The sequence below is a fragment of the Zingiber officinale genome, chromosome 1A, assembly GCF_018446385.1.
Source record: "Zingiber officinale cultivar Zhangliang chromosome 1A, Zo_v1.1, whole genome shotgun sequence".
In the NCBI taxonomy this organism is placed as follows: Eukaryota; Viridiplantae; Streptophyta; class Magnoliopsida; order Zingiberales; family Zingiberaceae; genus Zingiber; species Zingiber officinale.
Window position 1 is genome coordinate 37,480,247 of NC_055987.1, and position 11,912 is coordinate 37,492,158.

General features: G+C 34.0%; 1 non-coding gene across 1 annotated transcript; it reads right to left on the bottom strand.

Moving 5' to 3' along the window:
- Positions 1-862: 862 nt before the first annotated feature.
- On the bottom strand, positions 863-969 carry LOC122039231. Its single transcript, XR_006128104.1, has one exon. It is a non-coding gene; the product is annotated as a small nucleolar RNA R71 (small nucleolar RNA).
- Between the last annotated feature and the right edge of the window lie 10,943 nt (positions 970-11,912).

Sequence of the window (11,912 nt, forward strand, 5' to 3'; positions counted from 1 at the left end):
CCAAGTTGATGTTTTCATTTTATGACTCGATGACCTTAAGTATGTGTTTAGGTAACAAGACTCAAAAAAAAATTATGATAGGTATGCTATGTGGTTCCTTTATGTCTATGGTGATTTTTAAGTAAGAAAAGGTTTTTAAATTCTCTAAGTAAGACTTCCGCTGTGTTAAGTATGTATGTGTCGCAAGTAACCCCCGTCGCCTTAGCAGGAGGGGCGGGGCGTTACAACATTAGAGATTATCATTTGAGTATGACTAAACTTTTCTTTGTTTTTCTCACATCTAACTTGTAACTAGTTTTGTAATTCTATTATGTAATTTTTCTTTGCATTCTTTATTCTTTTATTTGTGAATCAAATTCTGTAATCTTGTTCTTGTATGCGAAGGTCTAACTTTGTAGGTGATCTATTACCTTTTGATCCCGAAATTGATAGAACCTTTCATAAAAGGAAAACCTCACAAAAACATTCAGAAGAACAAGTACATTCAAATATGGTAAACAAACCGTTTAAAGATTACACAGCACCTTATGGTAGAGGATTTCATTCTAGCATCACAAGACCCTCTATTAAAGCTAATAATTTTGAAATCAAGCCTGCGATAATCAGTATGGTCCAACAAAATTAATTTGGGGTTGGACCACATGAAGATCCTAATCAACACTTAGAAGTTTTTTATGAAATTTGCGGAACTATGAAGATGAATGGTGTTCCATCTAAAGCCGTGAGATTATTATTGTTTGGGTTTTCTTTAAGAGATAAAGATAAGCAATGGCTAAATTCACTACCAGCAAATAACATTACCACTTGGGAACAATGTGAGCAACAATTCCTTGATAAATTCTATCCTCCAAGCAAGACTGCTCATATGAGAAATCTTATTGCAAGTTTCAGATAGTCAGACTTAGAATCTTTATTTGAACCATGGGATAGATACAATAATATGCTCAAGCAATGCCCACATCATGGATTGGAGAAATGGCTGGTGTTGCATACATTTTATAATGGTATCAATTATCATACTAAGGTGTTCTTAGATTCTACTGCTGGAGGGGCACTTATGAATAAAAGTTTAGATGAAGCCGAAGATATTGTTGGATCGTAAAAGTTGATAGAGGGGGGGGGGGGTGAACATCGATCAAAAACGTTTAAGCGAGTACGCAGCGAAAATAAGAAAACACAATGCTAACACGAACCATTTTACTTGGTTCGGAGCCTTCGTCGACTCCTACTCCAAGACCTGCATTCGTTAAGTGCTTTCGTTAGGCAATCACTAATAATTCACAAAGTTATTACAAAAACTAAGTACAGGAATTATTAGAAAGAAATACCGACAACACTGAAAAGAAAAACTTGAGCCGCTTGTTGTCGGAGTAGCGTTGCAGTGTCACAGGAGCACAGCACGACAGAGCAAGCGTTGGAAGATCTTGTTGTGAGTTGTTCTTTGCTCCAGGGCTCACCCTCCTTATATAGGATGCTCCGGGTGCCCAAATCCCTTCTGGGCGCCTGGAGTGTGATGTAGCCCAGCCAACCATGAAGCTCCACGTGGCGAAGCGCGATGAGGATAACTTTTACATTCTGAGCACCAGATCCCTTTTGGTCACCCGGACCTCTATTTTCCAGCAGCTTCAACTTCCTGCAAGAAAATGTTAGTCCGAAGCACAAATCCAAATTATATATCCTGCAAAAAAAAAGTGTTAGTACAATTTTTATAATTAAATAGGAGTATTAATTAGATTCCATCTCACCAAGATCGGAATCTAGTCAAGATCTCAACTTTAGAATTCTGAAATGGTTCTAAGTTGGATCGGCGCCTAAGTTCCCTTCTAGGGAACGTGTCCTCACAATCACTCCTCTCCAGTGACTCACCTCAACTTACCTGTCAGACGTCCGGTCAGCCCTTCGACCTATTTGGACTTCGTGTCAGCTATCAGGTCAGCCCGTCGACCTAGCTGGAGTTTGTGCCAGACGTCAGGTCAGCCCCTCGACCCGTTTGGACTTCATGCCAGCTATCCGGTCGGCCCGTCGTCCTAGCTGGCTTCGTGACAGACATCTGGTCAGCCTGTCGACCTGTTTGAACTTCGTGCCAGCTATCCGATCGACCCGTAGACCTAGCTGGGCTTCTTCTGCACACTTGGTCAAAGTGTTAGATTACAATGAAACTAACTTAACATACTTTATCATTTATCAAAACTTGAGTTAGATCGTTAGTGCTAACCACACCAACAATTTTCCCCTTTTTGATACATTGACAACCTGGGTTAAGTAAGTGAAAAAGTATGCAAGTAAAATAAGTAATTATAAGGTTATTTTAAGTTAGTCTTGTTTTATTTATGGTATTTTGTTGTTTAACTAACTTAAACCACCTAACCTTCCCCCTTTGACATTCATCAAAAATAACACAGAACATACAAACATAAGCGATTAAGAAAGTAATAGATAGTGCAATAGAAAATTTGAATTAAGCTCAGATTGACTTGGGAGAGTCTAACATAGAAAAATTTTAAAAATTTTGCTTTAAAAAATTATTTTTCAAAATAGTTAAGTTTAGAAAGATAATTTAGAAAGATGACTTTATAAACTTTAGAGTAATTTTAAATATAAACTTTGCAAAATTAACCTTATTTTCAAGAAATAACTCAATTTTCAAACTTAAGTTTGTAAAATTTAATTTTCAAAACTAAGTAAAATCTAATTTTCAAAACTAACTTTGGAAAATCCTATTTTTAAAAGTTTGTAAAATCCAATTTTCAAAACTAAGTAAAATCCAATTTTCAAAACTAACTTTGGAAAATCCAATTTCTAAAAGTTTGTAAAATCTAATTTTCAAAACTAAGTAAAATCCAATTTTCAAAACTAACTTTGGAAAATCCAATTCCTAAAAGTTTGTAAAATCCAATTTTCAAAACTAACTTTGGAAAATCAAATTTCTAAAAGTTTGCAAACTCCAATTTTCAAATCCTAATTTTTAAAACCTAGTTAAACTTCAATTTTCAAAGCTAATAAGATTCAATTAAAAAAAAATAGTTAGTTTTTTTAAAAAAATTTTAAGGAAATATTTTTCAAAAACTAAATTCAAAATAAGTATTAAAACAGTTAATCCTCCCCCTGAATCTGACATAACAAAAACTGTCTGATCAATTAATTACTTAATAACTATCAAAGGATAGCAACTTTCACTTGGTTAGTTAGGTTAAGTCAACTGTAATCAGTTAGTGTTTGACTAAACTGAATAATTTAACTTGATTGATATTTATTTTCTATTTAACGCCCAGACTTATATCGATGCACTTAAATAAACATCTTAAGTCCAGGCAATCTGCCAATGTATCTCACCGCTTTCTATATTTAACAATCACAAACAAGGTAGCCCTAGTGTGTTGGTGAGATGCTCAAATTCTAGCCCTATAGGAACATGCTTTCTAAGGGATTGACCTAATCTAAGGCTAGAACTGATTTTTGAAATTCTAAAAATAGGAAATTTTGAAAACATAAAAGTTTTTATCCTAGAATTTAAAAAGCTTTGAAAATAATTTTAAACTTTTAAGAATCCTAGTCTATTAAACATATTCCTAATTTTCGACGTAGATTACTAAACTCACTTTCAGGGAGGGGTTTGGTAAATATATCAGCTAAATTAGACTTGGACTCAATGTATTTGAGTTCAATATCTCCTTTAGTGACATGATCCTTGATAAAGTGATGTCTAATTTCAATGTGTTTGGTTTTTGAATGATGCACAGGATTTTTTTGTTAAATTAATTGAGCTAATATTGTCAATTAATACTTTTATATTTGTAAGGTTTAAATTAAAATCTTTTAAGGTGTGCATCATCCATAATAGTTGTGCGACACACTGTCTTATCACTATAAGCTTTGACTCAGTTGTAGATAGAGCAACACAGTGTTGCTTTCTACTAAACCAACTGACAAGTGATGAACCTAGTAGTTGACATCCACCACTTGTGCTTTTGTAGTCTAATTTACATCAAGCGTAATCTGAGTCAGAATAGCCTATTAATTCAAAATTGTTACTCCTAGGATATCAAATTCCTACATTTGATGTTCCTTTATGGTATCTAAAGAATCTTTTTGTTAGGATGTATACTAAAAGCCTAGCTTTTGGTATAAACATTTATCTAGAAATAAGAATCACATTGGTCAAATGTCTACATTTATGATAAATGTAGTTGTTCAATTAATTTATATTGTAGATAACATGGTGTGTGGTGTCACACACAGAGGATCATGTTATCAGTACCTTATAAATTATAAATAGTAGCTCACAATCAAGATGGAAAGGAACAAACCATTGGAAGATCGTAGTATAAGCTTTGACTCAGTTGTAGATAGAGCAACACAGTGTTGCTTTCTACTAAACCAACTGACAAGTGATGGACCTAGTAGTTGACATCCACCACTTGTGCTTTTGTAGTCTAATTTACACCAAGCGTAATCTGAGTCAGAATAGCCTATTAATTCAAAATTGTTACTCCTAGGATATCAAATTCCTACATTTGATGTTCCTTTATGGTATCTAAAGATTCTTTTTGTTAGGATGTATACTAAAAGCCTAGCTTTTGGTATAAACATTTATCTAGAAATAAGAATCACATTGGTCAAATGTCTACATTTATGATAAATGTAGTTGTTCAATTAATTTATATTGTAGATAACATGGTGTGTGGTGTCACACACAGAGGATCATGTTATCAGTACCTTATAAATTATAAATAGTAGCTCACAATCAAGATGGAAAGGAACAAACCATTGGAAGATCGTGGTATAAGCTTTGACTCAGTTGTAGATAGAGCAACACAGTGTTGCTTTCTACTAAACCAACTGACAAGTGATGGACCTAGTAGTTGACATCCACCACTTGTGCTTTTGTAGTCTAATTTACACCAAGCGTAATCTTAGTCAGAATAGCCTATTAATTCAAAATTGTTACTCCTAGGATATCAAATTCCTACATTTGATGTTCCTTTATGGTATCTAAAGATTCTTTTTGTTAGGATGTATACTAAAAGCCTAGCTTTTGGTATAAACATTTATCTAGAAATAAGAATCACATTGGTCAAATGTCTACATTTATGATAAATGTAGTTGTTCAATTAATTTATATTGTAGATAACATGGTGTGTGGTGTCACACACAGAGGATCATGTTATCAGTACCTTATAAATTATAAACAGTAGCTCACAATCAAGATGGAAAGGAACAAACCATTGGAAGATCGTAGTATAATTAGGTATTAGTTTGTCTTAACTATATAATTACACTAGTACACTTAGAGTGTATTGAGTAGGATCATTAGAGGTCGTCTCTTTTTTACTGACTTTATAAAGGGATAAAGACCTCAGTTATTATGGAAGTGTGTGCTCTTAATTCTGATATAATAACAAGCACATATATTTGATATTTATTTCTTTAATTTATCAATGGGTGAGATTTAGTTCGATAAATCAATAAGCCCGATAAGTTGGGAAATGATATCACTTATAGTGTGTGTTGTTGATTATAGAAGGAAACTGTGTCCTAGTAATCTAGGTTGATAATGTCCCCAAGAGGAGCTCATAAGGATTGTTATGTTAAACCCTGCAGGTGGACTTAGTCCGACATGACAATAAGGTTGAGTGGTACTACTCTTGGACTAAGATATTAATTAAGTGAGTTGTCAGTAACTCATTTAATTAGTGGGCATTCGACATCTTAAACACTGGGAGACTAACACGCTCATAATAAGAAGGAGCCCAAAATGTAATTTGGGATTGGTGCGATAGTTCAATAATAGTTCTTTAGTGGAATGAATTATTATTGATGAAATTAAATTGTGTGTTCGGGGCGAGCACGGGAAGCTTAATTTCATCGGGAGACCAAAACCAATTTCTCCTCTCGGTCCCTATCGTAGCCTCTTGTATATAGAGATTTATACCCACAACATACCCACCTTCTTACCCATCCAATGGGGCCGGCCAAGCTAGCTAGGAACCCAAGCTAGGGCCGGCCAAGACCAAGTGGATGAGCCATGTTGGTGGCCGGCCAAAGCTTGGGTCCCAAGCTTAGGTGGTCGGCCACTAAAATATTAAAAAGGATTTTTATTAAAATTATTTCTTATGTGGATACCATGGTTTTAAAAGAATGTTTAAAAATTAAAAATTTTCTTTTATAGCTTTCTACAAAAGATTAAGAGAAGAGATTAATCTCTTTCCTTATTTGTAGATTAAAAGGATGGTTTTAATTTTTTGGTAAAAACTTTCCTTATTTGTAAATCATCTATATGTTTAAAAGAGAGTTTAAAATTTGAAATCTTTCCTTATTTGTTGATTAAAAGGTGGATTTTAAATTTTAAGAAAACTTTCATTTTTAATCATGTTCATGATTTAAAAGAGAGTTTAAAAATTAAATATTCTCTTTTATAAGTTTCTACAAGAGATTAAGAAAAGATTTGATATCTTTCCTTATTTGTAGATTAAAAGAGATTTTAATTTTTAGAAATAACTTTCTTTCCACATGTTTAAAAGAAAGATTTTAATTTATAAAATTTCCTTTTTATTAACCAATCATGAAGGGATGAAAATTATTGGAGAAATTTTTTATAAATTTCTAGAGACAAATTAGGAAGTTTTAATTAATTAAAACTCTCCTTGTTTGTAGCTTTAATATGGTCGACCATTATAATTGATGAGAAGAAAATTGTTTTTAATTAAATAAATTTTCTTTTTCAATGGCAAAAGAATTAAGGAAGTTTTTATTAAATTTTCCTTATTTGCCAAGACCAAGGATTATAAAAGAGGGGGTAGAGGAGGCTTCATGGTGAACATCTCTATTCTATTTTTCCTCTCTTTTCTCCTTGGGTGTGGTCAGCCCCTTCTTTTTCCTCTCCTCTCCTTTGTGTGGCCGAAACCTTCTCTTGGTGGAGATAGTTTTGGTGGTCGGATCTAAGAAGGAGAAGAAGGAGAGAAAAGAAGCCTCTTTTCTAGCATCCCTTGGAGCATTGGTGGTGGTTGAAGCTCTTCATCCTTGGAGGTGCTCTTGTTGTGGCCGAACCTTGCAAGGAGGAGAAGAAGGTGCTTTGGTGGTTTCTCATCTCAGAAGATCGTTGCCCACATAACGTCCAAGGTTAGAAGAGGAATACGGTAGAAGACATAGAGGTTTTTGCTTGCAAAAGAAAAGGTATACTAGTATTTAATTTCCGCATCATACTAGTTTTATTTCTTTGTAAAAATACCAAATACAAGAGGCATGCGATTCTAGTATTTCAATTTAGTTTTCGATATTGTGTTCTTTTGTTTTTCTTTTCCTTGTGATTTGATTGTTCCTTTTGGTTGACCTAAAGTTATTTAAGGAAATTAAATATTAGTTTTCCTTAAAAGGCTTTGTCTAGGCGGTGGTAATTGTTCCCATATCCAAGAAGGCCATGTGCCTCGCCATGCAGTCCTGGAAGCCAATTTTGGAAATTAATATTTAATGGAATTAATAACCTAGGTGATTTGGATCGAACGTGTTAAGTTCCATAGGAGATCTTAGTCTAAACATAAAAGAACAAATAAGTTAAACTTAGGATCAAACGTGTAATGTTCCGCAGGTGATCCAAGTTTAATTTAAAAGAACACATGGTAGCTAGGAAAAGGTTCAGACCTTTGTACAAAAAGTTTTGTACAGAGGAACCGTTAGGCTTTTCGAGAAGCAACCAACACTTTTGACTTGAGTCAAATGAGATTCTTTAGCACAAGTTTTGTATCTAGCACATATACTAACTGTAAATAAAATATCGGGTCGACTTGTAGTTAAGTACAGTAGGCTACCTATGACACTCCTATAGTATTTTAAGTCATTTAGTTTTCCATTGGAGTTGTTATCTAGGATTGTGTTAATTGCCATAGGTGTTTTTATTTCTTTAATGTTTTCCATCCTGAATTTTTTAAGTAATTCTTTGGTGTATTTTTGCTGATAAATATAATTTCCCTCATTTGTTTGTTTGATTTGTAATCCTAAAAAGTAGGTTAATTTCCCTACTAATCTCATTTCAAACTCTTGTTCCATTAGATTAGTAAATTCTTCCAAAAATTCTAAGTTAGTTGAACCAAAAATTATATCATCTACATAGATTTGGGCTATAAAAATATCCTCTTTTATTGTTTTAACAAATAGGGTTGGGTCAATTTGACCTTGATTAAACCCTTTTGATGTTAGGAAAGAGGTTAACCTTTCATACCATGCCCTAGGTGCTTGCTTAAGTCCGTATTAAGCCTTTTTTAGCTTAAAAACATAGTCAGGGTATTCTAGACTTTCAAATCCAGGTGGCTATCTTACATAGACTTCTTCTTTTATTAATCCATTTAAAAAGACATATTTGACATCCATTTGATATAGTTTGAACCCTTTAGGGGTTGCATAACTGAGTAACATTCTAATGGACTCTAATCTTGCTACTGGGGTATAAGTTTCAACATAGTCAAGACCCTCTACTTAATTAAACCCCTTAGCAACTAGTCTAGCTTTATTTCTAGTAATTTCCCCAGTTTTGCTTAATTTATTTCTAAACACCCATTTTGTTTCTATTATCTTCTTATTATTTGGTAGTGGTACTAAATCCCAAACTTAATTTCTTTCAAATTGAGCTAGTTCTTCTTGCAAAGCTATGACCCAGTCTGGATCAAGTAAAGATTCAGCTATGGTTTTGGGTTTAATTTTTGAAATCAGAGTGATTTGATTTAGGTTTCTAAAGGATGACCTAGTCTGAACCCTTAAGTCTGGATCACCAATTAGTTGGTCAATTGGATGATTTGGTTTGACTATTATGGTTCTAGAAGGTTGATTCTCTTGAGGTTCTTCTTCTTCTTCTTCTTCGTGATTTAAATATTCATTGGTTCTTTCTTGATTATTATTGCCTTGAATAAACTCAATTGGCTAAATTTGGGTTTGTTCTAAGTTTTGTTTGGATTCCTCAAATTTTACATTTGTGGTTTCTTCAATTCTTAGTGTAACCTTATTGTATATTCTATAACCCTTACTATTTAGTGAATATCCTACAAAGATTCCATTTTCTATTTTAGAAGTGAATTTTCCTAAATGTTCTCTTGTGTTTAGTATGAAGACCGGACAACCAAATACTTTAAAATATTTTATATTGGGTTGTTTATTATAATATATTTTGAAGAAGGTTTTGTTATGTGTTTTATTTAGTGTTGTTCTATTTTGCACATAACAGGCTGTACTAACAGCCTCTTCCCAAAAGTACTTAGTTAGATTGTACTCATTTAGCATTGTCTTAGAGGCTTCAATGTAACACCCCAAATTTTATGATTTGGAGTCCTAAAAGACCTTATTAAAATCTAGAAATACTTTAGAAAAATTCTAGAGATTTTTAGAAATTTTTAGAGTATTTTTATGGAATTTTTGGAGGTCGTTTGGTATTTTTACCAAAAGAAAGAAGTTGTGACAAAAAAATGTTGAAACCGGGTTTTGAACCCAAGACCCCGGAACTGAATCCGGACTTAGCCAACCAACTGGTCTGGAAACGTTTTGTTAATAATATATGAGATAAAGTGTATATGATGTAGAACATGGTAATGGAGAATAATAAGAAGGAAAATAAACTGAAGAAGCTGGATTTCGAACCGAGCTCCTCGGCCCAAGCAAAACTCGGCCCGACCAACCGAGCTGTGCTCGATTTGTTATCTAGATATGAGAACAAATTTATATAAGGTATAGTTAGGAACATTTAAAATAAAAGAGGAAGAAAAAGGCTCGGCTGAGGATTTGAACCCATGACCTGGGGTTCGGCGAAAACACAACCAACCAACGGTTCTACGAGTATTTCGTGAAAAGATAAGGAGCGAAATATTCTTAAGCCATAACAGAATACCCTCGGTTATAAAAAGGGATAAGTTAAGAGAGAAAGGGATTGGCTCACGAAACCCTTTCTCCCTCTTGTGCGCGCGACGGCTCTCGGGCGAAGAAGGCGGCGGAGCTAGGATTCTCTCCCTCCGGCGGCCGGCGAAGGCTTTTTCCGGCCGGTCTTCACCGTACGTGACCACCTCGATGAGGAGAGCTCAGAAACACAAAGAAGCCGCCGAACCTCAAGCTTCTCCGCGAACCCTAGAGCCTCCCTCTTTTCGGTTGTGAGTTCAAGGAGTAAGGTAAGTTGCTACTCACCTGTGGTAAGAGTAGTTTCGAAGTGATTTAGTGTTTTCTTTGAGTTTTTGGATTTTTACAGATTTCGGATTTAATAGAGTTTAGTTTGGGTGGTTTTAATTCCTACAATAACTGCGAATGCAATCACCTTGGTTTTAATCATGTCTCTTGAATGCTTTCATCTTAGTTGTTCGGTTTTAGGGGTTATTGGTGAAGACGTTCACTACAACTTACTGTGTGGGTGTGTTTCTCCCTTCCGAAGTTAGATAACTTTATTGATCAAAATTATCTATACGAAAGATGTCAAGACATTTGCTATTAATTGTTTGATTGTTTCCATGTTAATGCAAAGGATTGATGCAGTAAATTACTTGTTGACTTCCATGAAGCAATTTGTTGCAAGCCTAAGGTGACACTTGTATATAAAATTTTTGAAGCTTATCTGCAAGTCTTTTGTCTTGTGATAAATAAGGTGAGACTTGTACATATAATTATTGAAAGGTTTTGGTACTGCTAGATTAATAGTTTCCTTCTTTATAACAGCGGAATTTATTCTGTTTTGCATTACTTGGAATATTAGTGCTGATAGAATTGGCAAACCTCATGTATTAGTGCTGAACTAGAAATGTTAGTGCTAATGTATTAGTGTTTTGTTTGAGTGCACACATTTCTTGATGAATTGAAATGCTGATGTGCATTAAGTAGTAGCTTTTCCTTAAATTCTTTTAAAGATGCTTGAGCACAGATTGTCCATTCTTTTATAATACGTTAAGCCTGAGTTCAGAATGATCATAGTAAGATTCTTAATGTAGTGTTCCCATTCAAGTTTTGTTCATTTACAATTTTAGAGTGCGATAAGTGATGATTATGTTTATGGCATGGGGATAATAAATGGAAATATGCTATTGGAATAAGCATTAGTGTGCAGATTTTATAAAGTATTAGTATGCAGATTTTGTTAAGCTTAGTATGTAGATTTCAGATAAGCTTAATATGCAGATTTTTGTTAAGCTTTGCATGCAGATTTATGTAAAGCTTTGCATACAGATTTTTGTTTAAGCATTTCGGTGTTAGAATTTGTTTAAACATTTCAGTTTTGTAAGAGACATTTTTATAAGAAAAGTATAAGAAAGATAAAGATGAGTATAAGAAAGATTAAGAAAAGAAAGAAAAGGCCGAGGCCTTAAGTAGATCCCAAAGTCGAGACTTTAGGGATTTTTGACACACAAGGTGTCTATTAAAATGCCAAGGCATTTAAAGAAGAAGTAAATAAGCTAATAAGTATTTTACTTTTAAGAAGAGGCTAGTACCCGACATCCAAGAGCTTGTCGTTAAACAAATCCAGGTGTCCAATTCCGAGGTCTTGGCCCTGGTAGACCGAGGTCTGCTCTTTTAGGATTGGTGGCTCGCTACCCCAACCTATTAGGGAACGCGCATAAGATGGTACTATGCCTGGGCCCAAGAAGAAGTTGATTATTATTTTGAAGTATTATAAGTATAAGTTTTTGAAAGTTTTACATAAGTATAAAGTATTAAAGAATAAGTCTTTAAACAAGTGGAATAAGATTCAGAAGGTGTTTAGAATTCAGTAAGTTTAGCTTTCTTTATGCTAGCATGATTGTATAGCTTTGCTTTACATGCTTAGTCTTTTAGTATGTTTTCTTTTACTAGTAGATGAGCATGAGTAGATTTACTTTTGAGCATTCAGTTTTAGATTTCAGTATCTCCTCATGCATATCGAGATTTTGTGAGTTAGATAGCGCTTACTAAGCAAA